The 11,475-nt window shown below is 39.4% G+C and overlaps 1 protein-coding gene across 1 annotated transcript in view; it reads right to left on the reverse strand.

The window, feature by feature from the left end:
• The window catches only part of DYRK1B (dual specificity tyrosine phosphorylation regulated kinase 1B), a 34,905-nt gene extending 23,967 nt beyond the window's left edge, over positions 1-10,938 (reverse strand). Inside the window, exon 1 of the mRNA XM_058195864.1 lies at positions 10,311-10,938. The gene's annotated coding sequence lies outside the window, so the exon portion shown is untranslated. The remainder of the gene's footprint in view (positions 1-10,310) is intronic.
• Positions 10,939-11,475: the final 537 nt, after the last annotated feature.

An 11,475-nucleotide genomic window follows, 5' to 3' on the forward strand; every position in this document is an offset into this window, starting at 1 on the left:
AAATCTAGCATGCAGAATCTCAAATAAGGTCTTACCAATAGTAAGCAAATTACAGAATGTTGGTATATTCTTTGAAGAAACCAAAGAAAAATGAAATAATTTCTGTAGTTAATATTCAATGCAACTCTAAGTATCTCAAGCTCCTTCATCTATTGGGAAAAGAGCAGTCTAGAGAACTTCCAATGAAAAAGGTTACATTCCTGGAAGGCATGAAAACTTTTTTGGTTCTGGGGTTTTTTTTGGGGGGGGGTGTTGCAGTATTTTTTCCCTTAACTTCTGGGTCCCTAAAGGCAGTTCTCTAAGTCTTGAGAAGATATTGTGTTGCTCCTAACAGCTTTCAAAATTGTGTCGTCCATACTTTTGCTGTGCCCAAGTACTTGCCACTTCTTCTGCTAGTGACTGGAGGAAGCAACTACTATCTGGAATCACTGAAATAATATATATACTGAGATATCTCTCTCTCTCTCTCTCTCTTCTCTCTCTCTCTCTCATATCTATCTACCACCTGAATAATAAGGAATAGCTTTTTTAGGAAAGATATTGACACGGAACCTCATGTTTATTTGACATTAACATTATTTTGCCATCTTAACTGTTTCAGAGATGCTTTCTAGATCAAACTTGCATGTTATACAATTTGAGCTGGCAATAAGATGAAATCAACTAATAACTTGAAGTTGAATGCAAAGACCACATAATTTACCCAGCTGCCTATTGAATTCCACACACATAATCAAAATGACTACAGTTGTCATTTCTGGAGGTCTCTATTTGCTTTCTACTTGTTTATGTGTCAATCTCTACAAGTTTTGAAGCATTGGGGACAGAAACTTGGGACAGCCAATCATACAACTTGTGCAAGTAGTTCAAAGCTTGAGAAAAATATGAAATCTAGTAGAGGACACATGTTCATCAAAAAATATATTTTTAAATTTTTCTTATTTTTGTACATTTTCTCAATGTAATCTGATTAATTACTGGGGCAAGAAAAAATGGAAAAGAAACCCCTTTCTTTTAAGTTGGAAGATAACACCACTTTTCTTGCAAAAAGTAAGGTTAATACATCACTGCTACATCCAAATGACTACTGGATAGCAGCAGAATGATACAGAAAAGCCTCTGCTGCCATCTAATGGTCATTTGGATTTTTGCCCAGATAGTACATGATACCCTCAGCTGAAAACAAAAACACAAAATTTTCCATCTTTCTTCTTCAGTCCTCTATTTTCTATAAGCTGCTTATCATTTGAGTTCCTTGTACATGAAGCTATGCAGTACGTGAAGCTATGCAGTTTATCAGAGCAATTCTATTGAGGATCCTGACTCCTAAGACTTGTTCTATAACCCAGCACTAACTAGTGATAATTAAAAATTACACCTATACTAGGGCCATCATATAATCCTAGAAGGAAGTGGATGCAAGCAATCTGATATTTAGCAAATTAGATTTACGAAAGGGAACTATTCTGATGCAATTTTGGAATGTGCTCCATTTTTCAATAAACAAAGATACACTAGTGTAAAAAAGTGATTGGTTTAAAACCAGCTGCATTAAACAAATCACATCTAAAGAGATAAGAATTTGATGCCAGCACAAGCTGAAAAATTGCACTGCATACCAGTAAAAATTCAAAATTTCAGACTTTCATGGCTGCCGGTGAGTTCTATACATATCAACATTGCCAGCTCTGCTGCTGCAATGGCTTCTGATGGAACTGTGTAGCTAGCACAAGCCCCTACACAAGGAGAATGCACAACAAGCTTTTTGAGGCTGCATATGTCTCTTGTCAGAACACTCTTACTGTTCAGAGTAGATGGGGGGGAGAAGAGGGGGGGAGGGAGGGAGGGAGAGAGAGCTTACATGAAAAGGAGGCAGAGGAGGGGTAGGGAAAGAGAAGCATGTTACAGGCACTTTGCAGCAGAGGAAATATTAGCCAAGGAGCCGTACTGCCATGTATGCAGGGTTACCTAGGGGAGTTTCAGTCTGTCAGCCCACCCTGGCATTGTACGTCACTGGCACTGGGCCAAGCCTGCACTCTGCTTCCAGGCCACAGGCTACGCATTAACCCTCTGCCTGGTCCCTATTCTGCCCTGCAGATTTCCACCAGGCAGCAAATTCAATCCCCGCCTCTTCATTTGCTTCTGTGCAATGGTATCTCTGCCATGGCAACAAGCTTCTCATTGGAGAACGAGCGCTGCTGAGGAGCCAATGAGAAGCCAGGCGGTGTTGCTAGGTTCTCCGGGATGCAATGGGCTGATTATGCCCAAACAAAGCAAGAAAGAGAAGGCGAGAGTCTCCAAAAATACCTCGGTGAAGAACTGGCTCTCCTTCCAGGAACAGGGGCTAGAAATAACCTGCAAAGGGAGACCCAGCAACAACAGGGTTCACAGTGCTGGCAGAATGCCATAGCCACTCACTGCAGCCGTGATCTCTCTTGCGTGGTGACTCTTACAGCCAGCTGGGTCAAAAGCCTCCCCCCCCCCGTCCCAAGTGGTGCTTGAATCACATTTCCTATCTTTCTCCATCTTCAGTGTAACAAGCAACTCTATCATAAAGGGCTTCTTGGTTTGGCCACAATGCCCTAGCAGGTCCTGCGTTCTTTTGTGCCAACCACAAGGCATCCAGTCTCTTTCTCAGAAGAGGCTCAGTGCCAGATCAGAAGCTTACGAGAGTTTCATATAGTTAAGGAAAATACGTGGTCAAAATGAATGGCCCTACGAATAGGAAACAGCTGTGCTATAAAACTGGGCAGTTAAAAGCATTACTATATATTCTACAGGCTTGAGACTATAGCCAAAGGCCACCGGAATAAACTGTGAACCTTTCCTTTAGATAAATCAAGGTCTGGATCAAGCCGAGTCTTTCTACTCCAGGATTGCCCTAATTAGCCAGAAAGAGCAGTCGTCCCCCCACCCCCCAATCTATAGTTATTTCCTGGCAAGAGAATTATGCACCTGGGAACCTACTGCAACCCACTGGAGGTGAGCAAAAGCCCCCAAAGGTCATGCAATTGCAGTCCTAAATGTGCCTCTCAGAAACACCTTGAAATATTAAAACAAGCAAAATCCTTGCAGAACACTTTAAGGGCATATGATCTCATGAGGAAGGGTGCCAAAGAGTCTTTTGGTTGTATGGATTATAATTTATGTCAAAAAAACCTACATAGACTATTCCCAGCTTGAAAGCTTTCAAATACTGTACCTTTTAAACAATAAATGATGATTTCAAATATATTACAACCTGTCAATAATAGATAGAATATAAATAGTTTGTATTACATAATATAAATAAGTTTGTAAACTGCTTTGAGGTGCTTTCATACAGGAAACTGTATAAAAATTCATTAAAAGTATCTGTAATTATTACTTTGCAATATGTAAACCAAATTTATATGTCATAGTATTTTTTTGTAAGCTCACCTTCTAAATTTCTCACCTTCAATTAAATCAACAATAAAGCACACATATCTGCCTCATTTACAAATTATTGGGGGGGGGGTGTCAAAATTAATTGGACAATTATTAAATTACATGGTACCCACATATAAGAAAATCATTCCTAAACCTTTTCTCATCAGAAACTCAAAAACAGTATCATAAAACATAAAATAAAATAGGAAAGACTCGGTAGAAGAAAATTGTTTTTTTTTAAAAAAGATGTTTCCAAATCTAAGTTCACCTCTTGGATTTTAAGAGAAATTACTTCCAAATGTATTTAAGAGAGCAGCTTGTTTTGAAACACTAAGCACACTTACTGGGAAGTCTTATGAGCCACACTTCTGAGTAAAAGGTAAACCGTAGAGATGACTCAGGGCACTGTGACACACATCAGAAACTTCAAGATCTACAGAAGCCCCCCAAAATATTTTCAATGCATCACAAAAAAAAAGTGTATGAAGATATCATACAGGAGAAAACAAACTATAAATGAAAATGAATTTCTGCCAGCTTTCCTACTGAATAAGGTACATGGAAAGCTCAAATAGCAAGTGAATGGAGTTCAGTTATAGCAGGCAAAGTGTGTGCAGCAGACTTGGCAGTAACATAGATGACATGATTAACCTACAAGCCATGTTTGGGTGTGAAAGATCCTGCCTCGGCGCAGAAACCTTGAGCAGACAAGCCATTCTGGGATAAACTGAAGGTTTATCAGCCAAGTAACTCATTGCCAACAGTAATTACATTTGAGTGTTAACAAGACAACATTCAGATGGCATAATAAATCACAAGCCAGCTTCATTATCTCAAATGTTGAAGATGAATAGTTTAAATTGAATCATAGTTAAAATTTAGTAGTATACTGAGTTATGACAAAACTCAACCTCTAATGTTCTAAAATGGAACACTTCTGATAACTTCATAGGAAGGAGGGAGGACATGTATATTGAAGATACACATAAGTTGGACTTAGTGTGCTAAAGATAATACACACTGATGATGGGCAAAAGTAGCCAATATATTTTAATAGTTCAAGATGCTAAAAGAACAGTCCCTTTCTTACTGTTACACTTCCATTCATTTGTATCTTTTAAAATCATTTCTGCATTTTATGTAACTGAATTCAGTGGATCAAAACTGAACTTTCCTGAAAGTTTTATCTTGTGAATGAACAAAATTCATTCCAAATTTGCCTTTTTAATCAAGTTGTTAGCACTTTCAGGGAAGAGGGTTCTAACATTTTTAGCATATTGAAATGGATAAAACCGATCACATTTTTAGATGTGAGTGAGCCAAGATTTTCACAGCAAAATATGTGGATATATACATGAGTCATGTTAAAGTCTATTTTTAGGGATTATTTTCTACCTAAGCTTAAAGTTAAAATCTTTATCTTCCCTCATCCATCGGATACAGAATGTCTCAAGGTGACATTTATAGGAATAACTTTCAGGATCTTCCTAACTATATTCCGAACAACCAAAACCAAGCACTTGAATTTACCTGCTCCTTTTAGAATATCAGAAATTACCTGCTCTTGGGATCTTAATTGTAAAACAAATCATAATGTACTTGGAGTTAAAGTCATACATACTTCTTACTTCTATTCTACATCTGAAATATTACAAAATTACAAGAATTTCAATAATTACTATATCATAAAAGTTCTTTTGGGCTCATAAGACTTTAAAAAAATCTACATTTTAAATCCTTTTTTTCATTTAAAAAAATCTGCTTTTCCTATCTAATGAAACTGCAAGTTTTGTTCACAATGTTGATAGATGGTGGAGTAGCCAGAAGTTAAGTCCAAAAAGATAATTACCAAGTTTTAGTCTAATCCTTCTCTTGAACCAAAACAAGTTTCCCACATTAAATGTACAATTATTAATAAACTGTAAAAGGCATCAAATATATAAAAAATACCAGCAAATAGACATTAGAAAACATCAGAAAAACAGGTAGAAAATCCGTATCAAAGAATTTAGAGCCCCAAAATTAAACACATGAGGAACAGAACATAGGAATGTTGATCAATAAAAAGTTATATTGTAGAAAAAAAGAACATTTGAAAGTATATCGTAGACTCTAAATATAATAGGTCTAGATTTTTGGAGAAGACAGTAATTCTTCTCTGCATATTCTTCATAGCAAATCTGAATCTATGTCACCAATTTGGAGCTAAAGACACCCCAACACATCCGTATGCACAAATTGTCAGAATATACTAACATGAAGGTGATGTAGGCTAGGAACTAGTTTTAGTGGTTTAAATTGCTGGAGAAATGATTCAGAATAGAATTTAGCCAAATAATAATGAAACACAAATGACCTATTCAACTGAATCTGCAATGTCTAAGATTGTAAAGGACCAATGTTTATTGTAGTTATATGTGTTACTAACTCCTTATTCTCATGTTGCTCTATGTGCCCTGTAAATTGTTGGTTCAGAAGTACCTGTATGGTATTTCCAACTTATATATTCTTTTTAAGTTTAATAGAATTGTAGTTTTTCTCTATCAAAGACAAAGATTGATCCTAATATATGCACTATTATACTATGGCTAGTAAAATAAGATTTACCATAATATCCAACCTCTTGTCTGAAATATGAATAAAGAATAGGTTATCAGCAATTATATGCAAACCTTATACATTTTCCCAATTCTGAAACTCCTATAATTTCTTATTAAATTAACATACAATGTTGAGCCAAGTCTTAAAACTATACAGTATTAAAATAACCAAGCAGCTAAGTGTTTTGTGTTTTCATAGTATCCAGGAAAATTAAAGCAGCCTACCACTGAAACGACTTTTTGAAAGTCATGGATTCAATTATAACAGTTCTGACTTCAGATTATAACATTATTGTCAATGCTTACATTTAATAGAAAATAATAATTTCTAAAGTAGATAAAAGTATAGCTTAATATTAGTTTGTATGTTACATGTCCTATGGCATTTTAGTTTCTCTTTAGAAATGAAAACAGTTGGCTAATATGACTCTATGTTCCATCCAGTTTTAAGAGCTCATCTAAGCTATTTCTACACAACACAGTGATACTCTAGGTTAGTCATACTGGTGACTGCAATTCAGCCATACTCCATAAATATCATTGCAAGACACTTGTATTTTAGTGTCAACAGCAATTTACCCTGGTTGCTTATGGGAAATTATGGTTTGGCCTCCTCCATGAACTGGTTTCTAGACAACCAGCGCAAAAGTGATAATACTTTGGGGGGGGGGGAATCTAGTGAATTAGATTCTCGAATGTGAACCATGGCACAAAATATTTCACTTTAAAGGAAAATGTAATCATTGTGAATTTGCAGTATATATCTTGACTTGCTTGTTAAATTACCAAATTAGATGTTCTTACAGGACCTTTTAAATTCTTGGTTTATGGTACACTGTGGATTCAAGGATTAACTTTAAATTGACATGTGAATTAACCCTTTCTAACAGAGTAATTAAGTTTTCTGTTGTTTCTTCAGCTCCGTGATTGTCAAAAATGATGTCTCCTATAAACTAGAATATTTCTCATTAATAACATGTAAAAGTATTAGCCATCTTATCCATACCCACTGAAAAATCCAAATTACTTTTTTTGGGGGCAATGAAACAATGGCTTGGTATTCATAATCATTTACCAGTGTATTAGGCTAGAGAGTCTCAAGTACGTTACCTTTCATTATATACAGGGTTTATGAAATCATTCAGCTCTGTCACAGAAATAACTGTAACTTATCTTTATTATGCTTATCAACATATCAGCAAATGTCATAGTATCAGTTTGCAACAACAGGAAATGCCTCTAATGTGGTAACCTTTACATGCTCCCTGGGGCAATTTCATTTCTTTCAGTGCAAAAAGTACCCTGAACTTTTGCCCAAATATGAAAGGTTCCAGAACTACAAAAAATAAGCAAACCATACCTGAACAGCACAGTAAGCTAGAGAAATTGTCTACTTGGGTTTTCAAGATGAAGTATCTAGCCCCTCATTTTCAGAAGTAACTTCCAAGGCTGTTTTTCTCTCCTAACAAAATTTCAACTCCCTATTCTAACCTGCTAGAGTTTATGGACTGTGTAACATATCATCCTATGGTCCTTTGCCAATGATTTCCATTGCCTCATATCATTAACTTGCTCTGAGCTTTCCTGGTTTACATTCACTTTTGCATAACATAATTCACTTATCAGTGATGCTTTTTTTGTTGCCTCTGAGCAGATAATTATATTACTTGTTTCCATTACCCAATACCACTACTATAGTTTTATAGGGTATTATGATCTTAGAAATTTAATTCACAAGAAATTTAAAATTGGGATGGATACTCACACACACACACATACATCACTCAAGGTTGATTCTTTATGACCAAAAGCTCCTCCAATTTTTTGGGGATGAGCTTTTGGTCACAAAGGCTTCCAGGTTTTCAATGATCCAGGCCCAAATGTAATCAAGAACAGGGTTCTACAAAAATCAAACTAAATCTTCACAAATTAAACCATACAAAAGTTAGACTAAGCAAGAAGTACAAAAACAATTTAGTCTGAAATCATAATTATTTACGCTTTTCAAAGAGTTTCGTGATATGTTATTGCACAAATGGATATTAGCAGAGAATTGTGAAGGCTGTATATAACACCACATAAGCCAATCCCAACTTCAATGAATAACATCAGATTCAACTCAGGAACAGCTGAGAATTCCAGGAATCCAACTTACCATCAACATCCACAATATTTCCAAACAAACAAAATCAGTGCTACTACAGCTTGACAAACCAATACAGCATTTTTTTGAACTCAGCAGCCGAGTTACTTGCTAAACATTTATTTTATAATAGTCAAAAATCATATTGATTTGACACACTACTTTTTTGTAACATTTTTTTCATAAAAGCAGTGTTTATATATGCTAGTACCTATCCAGATTAGAGAATTAAGTAAATTCTATCACTTACTGTTGGCAGATAGATATGTAGTGAAATTTATTTCCCTAGCATTATTGTGAATTATCTACATTGCATAATTTTATTAATGTTTAATCAAAAGTAAGTCCCACTGTATTTTTATTGTATATATCAGGCAAAAATGGATTGAAGCTTTGCACTGCCTGACCGAACATAATGACATTTATTTCTGAGAAGCACTAATAGGTTCACCATGAATTTCTCCTCAAAGTTATTGGCATCAAGGAGCTTTTCCAATTCATAACTATTCTGAATTATATCATTACAGCTGCTAGCATTATATTTAACATAAGAAACTCAGACAGGAGATAAGAAACAGGTCACACTAGAATTAGTAATACTGAGGCAAAGATGGCAATTATGATTTTTTTTTAAAATCGTTTGGTTGGGGGCAATGGAGAAAATACAATATATATTAGGACAAGGAAAGCATTTGAAGATCATATATTTCAAGAAGTGACAGAAACAGAAACAAATGTACTTACATGCCACAATATTTAAATGATTATGTGAGGGAAACATAATTTTGCTTCCCTAAAGATAAATCCTAAAGGAATCAATTCACTCCATTAAGATCAATAACGACACTTTATTTTAAGGTTCAGGCTTGTCCAATTTAAATCTTCAACCAGCAGTCTCCTAAAAATAATGGGGCACACTGAGGCACAATTTACAGTTTTGGAAAAACAAGGGCCTTTGGATCCTAACTTGTCCAAAGTTAGGAGAGCTAACTATCTTCTCCATGTATCCTGAATACAAAACCTTGAAATAATGGTTGAAGGATTGCAAATGGATTTTATTTGTGATACAGGATTATCAAATACACACATACCAGAGACACAACCTGTGCTAATGGTTTTTTTTTTTAAGTACAGTACAGAGCAAGTCAGCTCACCCAGAGATATTTTTTTTACCCATCACAAATTCTGGAAGAAGAAGAAGAAGGGAGAAAAAAAAAAGGGGGGGGGGAAATAGGGAAGCACTACCAAATCCAGTGGTATCTTAAAAAGACCACCGAATTGCCTGGAACCTCAATTTTACTAGTACATCGCTGATCTTGAGCAGCAATGACTTCTCTACCAACTGTAACAGCATCAGCAATCATAATGGCATTTAACACACACACACACACACACACACACAGAAAGGAAGCAAGCAAGCTTCGAAAGAGAAATAAATGGACGAATGCCAGAACAGATCTCATTCCTTTTGGAAAAGGTACCCAAAAGGAGGGAGGGGGGGGAGGAGAGAGGGGGGGGTCGCGAGTAAGGAAGGAAGGAAGGGAGGAAGGAAGGAAAAAAAAAGGGGGAAAAAGAGAGACCCGGTGGAAACTGACTATCACGAAGGCAAGAGAAAGAAGGAGAAGAGAGATGGGCCATCCATGCACCAGCAGCAGCAGCAGCGCAAAGGGAAGGAAGGGGAGAGGAAGGGAAGAAAAAAAAAAAGGAGGCGGCGGCGGTGAATCCGATCCAGCGGACCGGGCCTATTCTGAAGCCAGCAGCCGGGAGAGGTTGCGGCGGGCAGAAGTTTGGGGCTCCGAACCGGGGAGAAAAAAAAGGGCGACGGCGGCGGCAGGGGGGGGGGATCAGGGTGGGGTCGGGCGGCGGGGAGGGGACGAGGGCGGGGCGGGACGGACGGGAGGCCGAGCGGGGTTCCGCCCGAGGCGAAGCCGGAGAGCCGGACAGGGGCGGGGCCTGACGAGGCAACCCGGCTCGCTGGGCGAAGCTGCCCGCCGCAGCCCCCCGGCGGTTGAGGTTGAAGGGGAAAGCGGGCGGGGAGAAGCTGAGGCAGCCCCGGAGGCTCTCCCGCCTGCCCCGCTTCCCGCTCCCTTCTTCGCGCTGGGAAGGGCCCTAAGGTGAACGGGAGGGCGGGAGAGACAGCCGGGCGGGTCTCTTACCTGAGGAGGCGGCTGCGGCCCGCGGCGTGTTTCAAAGCTGGGGCTGAGGAGAAGCGCGCTGGGGGCGGGGCGCGGCAGGCGGGCGTCTTGCGCCCCCACCCCCAGCGCAAGGGGCGTTCTCCGGCGGCTGCTCCGGCGCCGGGATTTCCCAGTAATGCAACAAAAAATGGCGACCACAACAAACCGCCTCCGCTGTCGCCGCTAAGCGCATGCGCCCCGCCGGCGTAGCCACGTGAGGCAGCGGGCCGGGAGAAGCAAGAGAAACGACGGGGGGATGGGGAGAGAAAGGATGGGGCGGGGGGGGAGAAGAAAAAAAAGGGGGAAAGAAATGGACGCCCGCCCGCTATGAAGATGCGTGTTCCCTGCCGAGGGTGCGCATGCGCCGGAGTCTGCAGCCCGTGCAGCTGGGCGTATATGCATCTCTGCACCCCCCCGCCCCATTTGCAGAATGGCATCGACGAAGCCTAGAACATTTTCTACGTGACATAGAAGGGAAGGGTAGCAAGATGGGCTGCACCATTGAAGAGCGGGAGGGGGGGGAAGGAGAGAGAAAAAAGAAAAACTCCCTTTAGGTTTTTTTTTCTCAATGGTCTTCCAGGTGTGGGTGGAAATACGGAAAAAGCGATCTATTGCCGCGTTGGGGGGGGGAGGATTTTCCTTGAGCTAATTTTTCAAGCTTTGATGGGGAGGATTGGGGCGTGGGGGGGGGCGCTGCAATTAACAACGCGCTCTGCAATGCCCTAACGGTATTGGCAAATCGATGGGTAGGATTAGCACATTTCAGTTTTTTCGCAGGCACCGGATCCCTCTCTCCTTGGTATCACCCCTGAAAAGGAGCAGCGCAGAGGGAGTCTTTTTTCCCACCCCCCACCCCCTCGACAACCCCCACCCCAATCAGTTTGCTGCCGAAGATTAAGCCGTTTAAAAAAAAAAAAAAAAAACCAAACAAACCCCTAACACGTCCGGGTTTTATAACACGAACGTGAAATAACGCACAGGATCCCAACCCTTTCTGGACAACATTTAATAAAAGCGTATTTTTTTAAAAAAGAAAGAAAGAAAAAGCCTTCAACATCCCTACTGCTGAGCAACTTTGAGGAATTGAATGCTATGGGAAAAGCTAAGAACACCTAGCCTGAAATCTTGGGATTGACATTACCTTAAA

The sequence above is a fragment of the Ahaetulla prasina genome, chromosome 10 (assembly GCF_028640845.1).
Source record: "Ahaetulla prasina isolate Xishuangbanna chromosome 10, ASM2864084v1, whole genome shotgun sequence".
Classification (NCBI taxonomy): domain Eukaryota; kingdom Metazoa; phylum Chordata; class Lepidosauria; order Squamata; family Colubridae; genus Ahaetulla; species Ahaetulla prasina.